Source organism: Apis laboriosa, unplaced genomic scaffold (genome assembly GCF_014066325.1).
Source record: "Apis laboriosa isolate Shangri-la unplaced genomic scaffold, ASM1406632v1 scaffold34_cov151, whole genome shotgun sequence".
NCBI classification, from domain to species: Eukaryota; Metazoa; Arthropoda; class Insecta; order Hymenoptera; family Apidae; genus Apis; species Apis laboriosa.
This window is the reverse complement of record NW_025222928.1, coordinates 151022-165026: the sequence shown is the minus strand read 5'-3', so window position 1 is coordinate 165026 and position 14005 is coordinate 151022. Positions and strand designations below refer to the sequence as shown.

At 35.1% G+C, this 14005-nt stretch overlaps 1 protein-coding gene across 4 annotated transcripts in view; it reads left to right on the top strand.

Annotated features, from left to right (window-relative positions):
- The window catches only part of LOC122714795 (nephrin-like), a 330905-nt gene that overhangs the window by 171952 nt on the left and 144948 nt on the right, over window positions 1–14005 (top strand). The window lies entirely within an intron of this gene.

The window sequence follows — 14005 nt, the reverse complement described above, 5'->3', positions numbered from 1 at the left end:
AGTTACGAAGAACTTGATATTTTGGAGAATCTTGCTAGGTCAGATTAGGTTTTGCATAACGTGTGGATTACTCCTTTTGATTAGGCGGAATTGGATTGTTTGTACGATGATCCTTCGGTACGTGATTCTTGAAGTTTCTCTCTTGGAGAGTTTGATACTAAAATTTAGATTTCGATTAATCGCTGTTCGAATTGTTACTTACTCGTTTACTTGATAAAATATTTTTCTATTGAGAATTAATTGGTTCGTTATTTGGTATATTTGTTGTTCTATTTATGTTCTTATACATGTGTTTTTCATTCGGATTTTTATTAAATGGAACTGAAAATTTTGAGTATCGATTATAAAAAAATACGGCAAATATTACAGGATAGGTAAGAAACTCACCACTTGGTGTAAAAGATTCGAATCCGTGGTTGGCGACCCCTGATTCGGGGTCTTCATATCTGTCGCCACGGAATTTTCTCTATTTCTCTTTTATTATTGTTTTCTGTTTTCTGATATGAAGATTCTCGATTACAGAATTATTTCTTATTAAATCTTATTTCTAATTAAATCTTTAAAAAAACCAATATTAGCCAAATAAATAACAAAACGATTAAATTTCTACAATTTTTAAATAATCAATTTCAAAAAGAACAATACAATAAAACGAGAAAAGAATATATAGCTTTGAGTAATTATCCACCGATATTACAAGCGAAATTTTTTATACAGATTTATTATAAATTGTTATTGGTTTAATTCCGCCTTTTAATTGCCTCGATAAATAAGCTAAATAAAATTTCTCATCAATTAAAGAATAAAATAGACGAAAAACGCGACTCTCGAAAATTGACTTTACTCGTTGAAATCTGTTAATAGACTGACTGAAATCGACGACTTTTGTTGTCAATTTGTGTTATTCCTCTGTCGGTCGATATTTGTTTATATTTCCTTGTCGATTTATGTACTGTTTCTATTCCTCAATGTTTCTATTCGAATCTTGTATATTATGGTTTATCAATCGACACAGCTACGGATTAAGTATTGGAATATATGAACGACAAATTTTTATCGAGTCACCACAGCCACTTCAGTCTTTTTTATTGCAAATTTTTATTAACATATACTCGATCGATTGATTTTTATTGTTAATTGTTATATGAGATTTGTACGAATAAATGAAAATATATAAAGTGGATATTATTTTTAGATTTAGACAAAATTAATCTTCTCACGATCGATACTAATTCATTTACGAACCATGTTACTATGTGCTTAAAAAATAATTTTCTTCCAAAATTATAGATCATTATATCATAAACGAATTATTAATTAAAACGAATAAATAATTCATTAACTTTATAAAATGTTGAGTAATAAAATTATTCTGTTATATAGATGAATATTTTTACATTATTTATATCATTACTATTTCAAGTTTATTTATTTTAAATGAAATTAAAATTTTATATGGTGAAATTATTATATCATGTAGATATTCAGTACTCCTTTTAACCCAATTTTAGCATTCGATCGCATTATAAGCTTTTACAATTACCTCATTCATTATTTCCCATATTCAAAATTAGGAACATAATATTACATATAATTACATTAAAAATTTAAAAGCCTTAAAAGTAATTATGAATGCACGCGTATTATGAATTTTATACTGTATCAAAGTTTATTTTTAAATCGCGAGTAATCGAAGAATTAAGTTCTCTATAAAAAATACAAATTTAATTCTTTTCTTTTTTTATTAAAACAAGATTAATAAATCGACAAACTAATAAAGAAACCAGTGGAAACAACAAGAACGAATAATATCGATCATTTTTAAATCTCTTTGATGTTTCGCTTCCAAAGGCAATTTTATAAATTAAAATAAATCCACTATGATGAAGAAAATACATCCTTTTGTTTCAATTAATATTTTATAAAATCAAAAAATTATTAATTAAACATCTATCATAAAAGTCAGTATCGATCAAGAACCACTGCTAGTTCATCGCTTTATCATCGATTAACATAGCTCGATTTGCACGAATTAAAATTGAAATTAAAATTCAATTCATCTTTCTCTTTTTCCAATCGAATTATTATTTAAATGCCTGAGTGACATAATATTTTAGAACATTTAAAGCTTGAAAATTGCACGCTTTTAATAATTGCACGAATTTTGAATAATGATAAATTTTTTATTCGGATGGAACGTATGACAATTCATTAACATTTAATAAATTTTCAATATATCCAATGAACTTTTAATCAATTTTCGATGAATTTATTGAATTAAAATTAAGAAGAAAATATATATTATGCAATATATCGAAAATAAATAACATTTATCATAAAATATGAAAACTTAAGTTTTAAAATTACATTAAAAAAAAAAAGAAAATATATCATTATGAATTATTTTGTACAATAAACATTGTCTATCAATACCATTATTAACCATCAGATTTCAAAGAATTTCATATGCAATGATCTAATGGATATCGAGGAAAATCCAATTATTCAAACTGAACAAAATCAATCGACAAGTAGCGGCGAAAAATCTCGGAGAAACCTGATCCTGTTTCATCATCGTGGGTACGTGACACGGGACGAGCGACACGAATACCTCATTATGCAAATCCTCCTTAAATCGCGGCCGAAACAGCGTTCACGCGGCCGCCATCGAATCATGGTTAACCACAGATATTCCGCGTGTGTTCCTTCGAATCGATCGATTCTCTATCCAGTCGATCAATGCAAGATCATCAATGCGTGTTTTATCGTTTGCCTATTCAACACGTCCTCATAAGCCACCATATCTCACTATCATCGAAATTGCTCGTCCCTCTTATAAAACCAATCCTGATTATCGATGATCGATCATGAATATCCATGATTCTTTTTTGACAGAACTCTTTTGGGTAAATAAATCGAAAATGCTTTGAAAAGATCGTTTAGTCGATTGTGAATGTGATTCGATATTTAACGAATGATTGGATAATTATAAAAAAAATTTTTTGGAAAGTTTGATATGAAAGAATGATTAAATTTTGGATAAAAGATAATGTAACATGAATATGTAAATAATTGTGAATAGCAGATGAATATTCTATATTTGTAACGATTTAAAATTTTTATGATTAAAATATTTTGAGAGATTTCTCAAGAAAGTAATAATTTGATTGAAAAGATGTTGCCTGATCATGGATATTCAAAATTAACAAAAACCTATAAAATCAAAAGTGATAAATAAAAATTCCAAAAATGAAACGTAAAAATACCTAAAACTAATCTTTTCACACCAATTAATGATATTTAAAAATATCAAAAGAAATAATATTAAATGTATAAATGTACAGGAAGAAAGAGGAACTAAATCAAACTAAACCAAAATTATCTAGTGTATTTGTACCAATAAGAAAAGAGAAAGTTACGATGATAATAACTAAATGTATGTACCCTATAGAAAAAAAAAACTGAAATCAAGTATCAAATCCAAAATGGCGCGCTCATAACAGACATCTGACTACCGGTTCCGCCGTAATTGCACGTTCGAATGCAAAATATCAGGGAGCCCGAGATCAGAGGATTAAACCGAAGTTTCTCCGTAATTTCTCATTCCCGTGTTACAAGGAGGGGGAGAAGAGGGATGGATCGTGGCACGTTGAACGCAATTACGATGTCAAAGAAGACGCGAGAGTCCTTGACGGAAAAAAATTCCAGTGGGCCAGAGAGAAATAAAAGAGGAGACGAGAGCGGAAGTTGGACGTTGTCGCGGAGGAAACGGCTCCTAGAACTTTCATTAGGCGAATCAGAACCCGTTTCCTAACCGCGTTCCCAACGAAAAGTTCGGAGAATTTTGATGGAGGCTGGCACAATGAGAGAACGAAAAACCGGTAATAGGTGAAGGGAGATCTTTGAAAGAATTTCGATCTAGGTTTAAACGATTTTAGAAATTTTCCCTCTTCTCTTTTTTCCTTATTGAACATTCAGATTTGATTAGATGAACAGATCTGAAGTGTCAAAGTGGAACGAATTTATGATCGTTAATTTAAATTATTTAAATAAATCTCCAAGTATTTATCTCGAAATTATCTCTATTAAAAATTTACTTGTACGATCAATATTTTAAATATTCACCTATTACATTCAATCAATTCCATGTTATAATCAATATTCTCAATGTCTAGTACACTCCTAAAAAAGTAAAACATCACTCACCAATATAATAACTTCCCCTGTTTAAATTTCAATGAAAGAAACAACAATTACTTACCCTCCTGCATATTTAACTTTTCATTACCTCGATCACAATCCGTTCCCTTTCTCATTCTCTTCCCTTAAACACTGCCAACACAGACGTTTACAGACGTCAATGAAAGCAACGTGCAAACAGTACCAGAAACGGAAAGAAAAGGTTGGAATCCCTGCCCTAGGAAGGAAAGAAGCAAGGAAGGATTACGAGTACATCAACTCGCTTTACAGTCCCCCCCTTCTCAAGAGGAGGTGGATTATGGCTCGGCCACGAAGGCGGCGAGTTTCTCGCTCGAACACTCGGGAGTATAACCGAGGGAAAGTTGATTGAACGGGACTTCTTAAGGAAGCTCTTCGACGCCATTCAGTTGCCCTCGATGGCCGCAATCCACGAATAGCTTTGGGAAAATTTGCCTGATTCGAAATCCGTCTCATTCGCCACCCTTGTTCCCTCCCTTTGGATAGCCTTTGAAATGGATTTGCTCGTGGCTATCGTGCAATCTCGCGATAAAGATTGGCGATTAGGGGTTATTATTCGCTCATCGGGAATGATACGAATGTTTTTTTTATTCTCCTTTTCCCCTTCTATCTCTCTCTCTCTTTCTTTCTCTCTCCATCTATCTCGTCTTCTTTCATCGGGATAGAGGTCAGATAAGCGATCGAATTGGGTTCTCCCGATGCAAATCTCAAGTTTCCGGTGTGGAACGACGTACCACTCTTTCTTCTCCTCCGAGTTTCATCGCCTCTTAGAGAGGTATCTCGATGGAATCGCGCAAGTTGGCCGGGGGATTAACGGAAGAAAGGAAGCCGATGGTCGCGCGCTCTTGCGGACGATTTATGAATAGTTTGCCGAGAATTGCATCGTGCGATGGTGATTTTACGATCGACTGTAACAATTGCGAGATTTAAATTATCGTAACATTTTTTCTTTCTTTTTTTAAGACAACGCAATTCACTTTTAGGACGGAAGAAATGTCAAAAATATACAAAAAAAAAAAAATTCTATTCTAATAATAATTCCTTTTCAACTTTACATCATTCGAATTCCAAAGGAAATAAACGAATCGAAAGCGCGATAAGTATCTCCCCTCCCTCTCCCCCTTTACCGCGTTCCGTTAATTCGGAAACTAATTAAAAGGCAACGATAAACACGCTCGATTCACCGGTCCCATTATCCTAATGAAAAATACGTGGCGTTAAGTGTTGGGGGAGGGAGGGAAATTACTCGGACCAAAAAGCGTGTTCGTCTCCCTCCCTCGATATCTCGCGTTTCAATTTGCCGCCCCTCCATCCCTGTACAGGGGTGGGCCTTTCAATTTTTTCCTCCGTCTAATAAAATTAACCCGTTACGCGCGATCGACCAGGTTAATTTCCGAACGTGGCAGCCGCGTTACGCCGCGCTCACCATCACCAATTTTCCACCGCGAAAAGAAGATCCGCCCACGCGCACCCCTCCCCTCCCAGCCGCGAAATTTCATGCCGTCCAATTAGCCGCGAATCATTCGACCTGACCTATCTATTATCCGACGATTGTCACCGGGCTAATTCGCCGGTTAATTCGTCCCCGTCCCCGTAATTATGGCCTATTCAATCGAGGATTTTCGTCCGGCATGCACGATTTCACCATCGGCCGCCGTTTCGAGAACACAGAACAATATATCGAATTATCCAAGGATACGAAAGGATTCGAAACGAAAAAGTTCGGAAAATTCGATTTTGCGAAATCGGCTAATCCGTACAGATGTTCCTCCCTAATGTTTCTCTATTATATAGTAACGTTTGATCTTTCAAAAATTACTTTGTATATAAATTAATTTTTCTACGTATATCGTAAACGATTTATGCTACTTGCTTGATCAGCATCTATGCTAAGCGTAACGAAAAAAGCGTGAATGTGAAATTAAATTTTATTTCCAATCCCTGTTAAGACACGCGAAAATTCAAAAGTAATTCACATCCTTCTTCACATCGTTCTTTGCTCTGTCGACAGTGGGTATTATAAATCCTGTTTAGTAAGAATAAGAAACGAAAGCAATGGTAATCTCTGTCTGAAGACGTTGATGTTCGTTATCACTCGATGATACGAATGCTTGTGCAGGTCGATCGTAAGTGCGAGCGAGGTAACCGGCAAATTAGTCGGGTGACAAGCGTCGGGTAATAGATGCAGGAGGAAACTGAAACCGGATGATTCATGCTTGATTGGAGGGCGGGAGACGGTTGGTCGGCTGCCACCAACAATAGACTGCATAATTCCCTGGAATGAGATATGCCGTGTCTGAATGGATTCGAAGGCTTCTGCGGGGTTATCATACGGCCGTCATTCATCCCCCAATTATTAGAAAAGAATCGTTGCCGCGCGACGATCCTGGCCATCTCTGACCTGCCTAATCACGCCACCATTGTTCGACCGATCGGCGATCGGCCAACCTTCGAAATGCGCGCGCTTGATGAACAAACGAAGACACTAATCACGTTGAACCTAACCGAGATGGACGTCCTCTCCATAGATGGATTTGTGACTTGTTGACTCTGCTGTGTATGGAGAGGAGAGAAACGGGATATAATGGGAAGATAATGGGTGACGAGTCGTATAGTTACGGATATATATAGCTTCTTTCTCGATCGTGCGCAATGGCTTGTGTCGAATGATTTAGGGATCGGTTTGATGAATTTGGGCTATGTTAGAATAACATATCTTGATTTTAATGCACATATATATAACATAAGAAGGATTTAGGAAGACCAAAATATCGAAAAAATATAGTATGATGTTCAATTCTAATAAAACCTGTCCAGGTTTTATTAGATAACGTCGAATCTTTGGACAAATGATTTATTTATTTACTTTTTGTACTACAGTAGAATTTTCGAGAAATATATGTATATACCTGTCCATAAAGAAGCATGAATAACCCAGATATGGCCAATTAACGAAACCCTATTGTAACGAGAACGTTAAAAGCGCGTACTCTCCATTCCTCGTGTTTTATAAAAGCTCGCGTGTCATAGAGCTCGCGCTTTTTAAACGGGGCTCGAGGGGATCCGTGGAGGGTCAGTTAGTTTTCGAGTCGATTACCATCGGCTGACCATCGGGCTGTGCACGAGCATCGGGTAAACTGAAAATAAAAGGGATTCGATAGGCCCTTCTATCGCTTCTCCCTCCCCCCGATTCAATTTCACTGTTATCGAATCAGAGGGAAAAACGAGAAACAACAGGGAGGAGAAGAAAGATCGTGGCCAACGACAGTTATACGCACGAGGGACAGGTCGGCATCTGTGGTGGAATCGCGCTAAGAATTGGTAATTCGCCTGTATCTGATGTTCCTCCACGTGGGCCGTTTTCGCAATCGAACGTTTCGCCTCTGACACGGGGAAAACACGGGCCATTCCCTTTCGACGACACGGAAAATTTCGAATTATCGGTGTAATTGAAGTTTATATTGCAGGAATCGTGGCGGAAAATGAAAAGATATTTGTTATCGAGGTTCTTTGACGAGTGCTTATATAAAAATTACAATTGTATCGTGATAAGGGATATGATATTTTGGTAGAAAGATGATGAGAGGTTTTTGTTTTCCATGTTATAAAAATTTCAAATATCAAACGCAGAGCGTGTTACCACTACCACGTGGATTAAATTTACGACACGGACGTGACTTCGTTGATGCTATTAAGATTTAGAACTTGTGCGCTCCCTTTCCTTGAACCTTCTTCTAAGGTAATTATTCACGAGCGAGAGCAGTAGCAAATAATTTGAGATTAAATTAACTTAAATGACTTATTTTTTTAAGCCGAGATACCAATTCTTTATAATTTAATAAATAATAATAATAAAGTGAAAAATGTCCTCATAATATTCTATTCTAAATAAGGTTACAATTTCTAATTTATCTATTCAATTTGAAAATTGAAATTAATATCTATTCAAAGATATCATCAATAAAAATAATAAATTAACTTTTATTACAAAGGAAAATAAAGGAAAAAAAAAAGATCCTGAACAAAGAAAAAGTTCTCTATTCCAATTTAATTATTCAGAATCACTATCTAAACTAAAAACTATCTCTTCACAAGAAAAATATAAATAAATGGAAGAAAGAAACACCTAGTTATGATCTTCTATTTCATTGGAATTACGAGTCAAAAGCAAATTTAATTTGCTAGAATAATCCAGAGAGAAGAGACTTGGCCTCTGACTAAATCCTGTTCCAGTATAAATCATTGCAATTAGCTTTATACGAAACTTTGCAATGAAAGCATTAACGTCACAGACCAATTATTCTATGTCTATCTAAAGATACAACTGTATTTTCGTTTCAATCAGGCGATATTGAATGGAAATCTTATACTTATTCTACAAAACATGATGAAAATTAATAACTTATATCATTCTACCATACTTTCAATTTAATTATAATTTAAACACTCTAAGCATTTTACGTATACGTCTAATCACAAACGAGAAAAATTTTATCATCAAAACCATGCTATTGAAATCACTTTTTATTTTATCCCGATATCTCAATCGATCCCCGAGATACAAAGATTCAAATTATCAGCGCTTGAAACAATGCTGGAGAGATGAACGGATTCGCAACTTAGCGATCAACATTATGCATTATTTCCTAGAAATACGAACTACCAGGAAACGTATCTGTTACTTGTCTGCAGTTTGGGATAGATCAATGGCACGAGGTGGAAGCGAGAGATTCGAGACAAAGATAGAGATAATAAACGATCAGAAATTATCCCTTTCTTTACGCGACGATATCTCGGGTACCGGAAGTCGTATCGGCATAAATGAAAACGCGTTTCAAAGGGGAAAATTCCGCGCTTCTAACGGCGTTCGACTCGTTGATCGAAAATCACTATCTACGAAATTACAACGATTTAAAATTTTCTCAATTTTATACAATAGAGTCTATTCGAGTTCGAAATCGCGTTAGTAGATTATATTCCACAAGTGTATATTTGTGGAAAATTTATTCACACGTCGACTTGTTCCTTTTTTTCCTTTTCTTCGCACAATCGAACGTGAATATTCATATTTTTCGGAACAGTCTGATGTTTCGTTAGTCGTCGTTGATGTATAAATTGCCAGCTCCGTCCTTTGCCTCATCTAACTACCCTCTGCCTTCTAGAGTCGCGCGCACCCTTTTATTTCTTCGATCAATCTTAGTTTTTGCGCCACGTGTCTCCTCCCGTTTGGAAAATCGACTTCGAAAACTTTTTTCGCCCCCGAACTCATGATTCCACTACCCCATCCATTTACCATTTAACGTTCAATGGCGTATTCAGTGTGTCGGATTCAGCTCGTAAATTTGCGCTTTTTTTTTTTATCTTTTGTATTGATCACACGTTCAAGTATCAGTGAGAATCCTTCTTCTTTCGCGTCGTGTCTGTATCGACGAAGATAAACAGTACTTGTTCCTGCAGTAGCTGGTGTTATTGTTATTTTATTAGCTGATCTAGAGTTTGACACAGGGTTGATGCTGTGGTATGATTAGGGTAGTTGGATCGTTAAGGGAAAAGCATGTGTAGAAGCAAGTTCAGCAAGTTATGTAAGAACCATGTCAAAGGGGATGTTACCATGAGATATAGTGTCTTAGCATTATACACTATCCTTTATGAGTCTCTCAATACTTAGTTATCTTGTATTCTGGATAGAGATAAATGAACGAGGTAATTACGTAATAAAATCGATTTTTTTTCCATCGTAAATTGGTGGGGGAAGATATGATTATATGTTTTCGAAGATTTAATTGTGTAAATGTTTAATTTGATAAATATTATGCTCAAAGTTAACAACTGTTTGTAGAAATTGTGTATCTACATGCATGAACTTGTAGTAAATAAAATAAATATTAACACATGTGGTTTTTTTGTTACTTAATATTTAAATAATCCAAATATTGATATTTGCTTTAATATTCCTGCTTCAATTAGCTGTTAACATTTGAATAAATAATATTTAAATATCGTATTAAATATTAATAAATAATATTACATAATTTGTTAATTTGTTAATTTAATTAATTATTTATAAATGAATAAAATTTGCAACTATAAATTTCATATAGAATATTATTCTCATACATTTTAAAAAAATATATAAAAAATGATAATAATTAAAACATATATAACAAGAGTTTTATCATATTTATAATCTAAAATTATTAATTTCCTGGAGAAAAATTCGGATTTGTACATTAAAATTTAACCAAAATTTAAAATTTAAAAAAAAAATCATCCGTTCCTTTCCTCATATCAAATTTATTCTCGAAATTACGCGCCCGTTTTACTTCCATCCCCTGTTTCCTCGATATTCCAAGAATCAAATTCCTCTCGTTCCTCGTCCTATCTACCCCTTCCAATCTTCTCACTGTCCCTCATTACATTTTTTTTCCCTCTCGTATCTCTTGCTTCTAGCTCACTCGATATCCATATTATTTTTCATTTCTCCAAATTACTTTCCCCCTTTCGCCTCTCTTCTTCTTCGTGTCGTTGTTTTGTTCCACGCGCACACCCTCTTATCCTCCTACTCTCCCCACCGTATATTTTACAACTCGGCCGCTCGTGAAAGGGTTCTTCCTTCTTTTTTTCTTTCTCCCCCTCTTTCTCCCTCCTCTTCTTTTTCCTTCCACACTGGCGGAAGAACGTTTTAGCGTAAACACGAGGAGCATCGAACGGCCTTCCGGCGTGTAGGCGTTGCGAATAACGCTTAACGCGACGAAGGCGTCGTTGAGACGCCGAGCTATACACGCCTAACTACCCTCTTCACCGTTTCCACCCCCGCCACTGTCGCGCTTATTTTTATTCTCTGTATTCTCGTAGAAATCCACACACTTTTCATACCTGCCGTCAAGCGTTCACGACGTTCCAACCTGTATTTACTTATTTCCTTTTACGGGAGAAAAGCATCTTCTTTCTTGCTTTTGTTTTCCTCTCTCTCGAACAGAAGAGAGGGGGAAGAGCCTTCGTGTAAAATATTTTTTGCATCACATCTTTTGAATTTTTAAATATTTTATTATTACGTTAGTTTTTGGTTGGAAATAAAAACTGAAGTTAAAGAGTGCAGCGAAGAAAAGGGGGATGGAAAAGAGGATGTTTTGCACAGTATAGTATAACTGAAGTCATAAATTATTTATTTTGTGGAATATTTACATCGGAATTTATTCTTAGGAAAATTGGAATGATATTGCCAAAGAATAATACTAAGATATGAAAGAAACTTTAAGAGAAATGGCGTCCAATGATCAAAATTTATCTCCATGATACAACGATTTTTAAAAAACATTATGCAGGAAATGAAATATTTATAACCTCTAAAAGGAAACGTTTCTGCATTCCTCTTCATGGCGACACCTTCTCATGCCAAAGACAAGCGGAATACCAAAAATTCGGCCACCCATTTTTAAACCAGCATACATGAGAAGAAGGACGATCCTCGAGAAAGCATAAAAGCTCGAAAGAAAGAGAGACAAAGACAAGCTTTTCCTAATGTCACGTATTGGAGTCTTATTTGATATGACCAAGGCTTTCCTTGGAGACGCCACTTTTTATATATTTATATGTTTTATACAATTATTTTGTACTATAACTCTTATACTATAATCTCTTCATGCTTATCATTATTTGTCCTCAATCTCTCATCGTTATCCTTCATTGCACTACTTTCCTTCGATCTCAGATACCAATTTCCACCATAAAGTAAATCTGTTTTTCTTCTTATACGACATCTTGCTTGGGTTATTGTTGGAACATTGTTCCTCTTCCTTTTTCTTTTTTTTCATTGCAAGTTGTTTTCCACCTCGTGATTTCATTAGAACGTTGTCCACCCATTGTCAGGACAAATTCTTCCTGCTTAACCGCGTAGTAACATGGTATTATTGGCCTGTTACCTTTTTCTCCGTTATTTTCTTGCTCTTATTTCTTTTGATTTTTCTGTCTCATCATTCTTGATTCTCTTCCTTTTTCACAATATTTAGCTATTTTTTTCTTTTACCATCTTTGACTTCTTTCCTTCTCACTGTTTTTCTCTTTTATCTCATTCCCTTTAACTATTTTTCTTTCATTCTGTCACTATTTTTAGTCTCTTTCTTTTAAGCTTTCCTTTCATTCTCTATATTATCTTTGAATCTCCCTCTTTCTTATTTAAATTTCATTCTTCTCGATTCTCTGATCCTACATTCTTTATCTTCTCCTGTTTACTGTTTGACCCTTTCTATCTTCGTGTGTGACCCGAAACATTCTCCTTTTTATGCCTTTTTCTCTTTTTATTTTTTTCGCAATTACACAGTTTCCTCCCTCGGCGAAGGCTGATATGCGTCCGACGTCCATTGCTTTTTTCCTCTCGTCCCCCCCCCAACAACCACCCACACCACTCCCATCCTGATTAACTCCGCCAGTATCCAACAGTTTTACCCGACGAACACTTCCGAGTTTACTCGGACACTTTCCTTTTTACTTCTATCCTCGCCATCGCCGGATTATTGTCCATTCTTCGCCCTTTTTATTGTTCCGTCGGTGACGGTTTACGCTCGTATGGCCTTGTTGTAACTTCTCTCTCTCTTTCTCTCTATAAATTTCCTCCATCATGTTTCTCCTCTTTGTTCTTACATGATGTCTTCCCCACTTTTTTTTCCCCAACCTGGCTCCAAACTTCTTTTTTTAGGCGTGTGCATCGACTTTGTTGTTACTTTATCAGTATCGTCAACCAGTGTCTCAATTGGGAACGTTTCTTTTGCTCGAACGCGGCAAAATAAAATCGTCGTGATGTTTCTTTCGTTGATCCTCTTTGGCTGGCCGCATTTTCCAGCGTTTTCTTCTTGTCCCTCGTTTTTTTTCTTCTTTTAACACGTCTTAGAGGATTCACGAATGAATAAATATACCGTGGAAGATGTAGGATGGTTTAAAGAGTGTTTGAGAGATATGAAAGAAAGGAAAATATTGAGACGTTTTCAACGTGCTTTTTGATAGAGAAAAATTTTTACGCGTAGAGTTCTACGTATCTTTGATTGCGAATATAAAAATACTTGTTTGTATTGCGTCAAAGCTCGACAAAATTATATAAAAAGTTTCGAGAAATTTAAGTTCGCAAGAAACTTGAAACAATATCTTAACACAAAAATATTCTTCGTGCAAAAGTGAGAAAAATAATTTTTCGAACAACTATAACAGCAAAATATAAATTTAATCAAAAACGAATATACTGTCTTGTTTAAAAAACATGAAGATGATTCTCTTTCAAAACTTTTTTTCACCTCTATATTCCTCTCTCATATTGCAAATGATGGATCTCGATTATTCTTTCAATTTACAGAATGATATATAAGACAATATATAGACATTATATATAATTTTTCTTCCACTATGGAAACCTGACAATCTTGTTTCAATATTAAACGAACATTAAACGTCTAGAGATCACTTTTACGTTTGTTTCCCATCCTCCAAGTATCGATTGCCGCATATTTGTTTCCGGTTTCTGTATACTCGGTCGTCGTTCACGTTTGTGCCTTTTGAGCTTGTTTCGTATTACCTTTGCGAGAGAGCGATTTTTTGGTCTCTGTAAAGAGATACGAAGCGGATATGGAGCATCGTTTGAAGAGAAAATATAGGAGGAAGTTTGTGGTTTCGGTTTGAAATTTACATATGTATCGGTTATATAGACTTTGCCAAGTATTTTTTTTTTTTTTTGTTTTTCTAAAGTGTTCCCTTATATAAAAATTGTGAAAAGTTCGTAAAGATAATACGCGCTTAACCT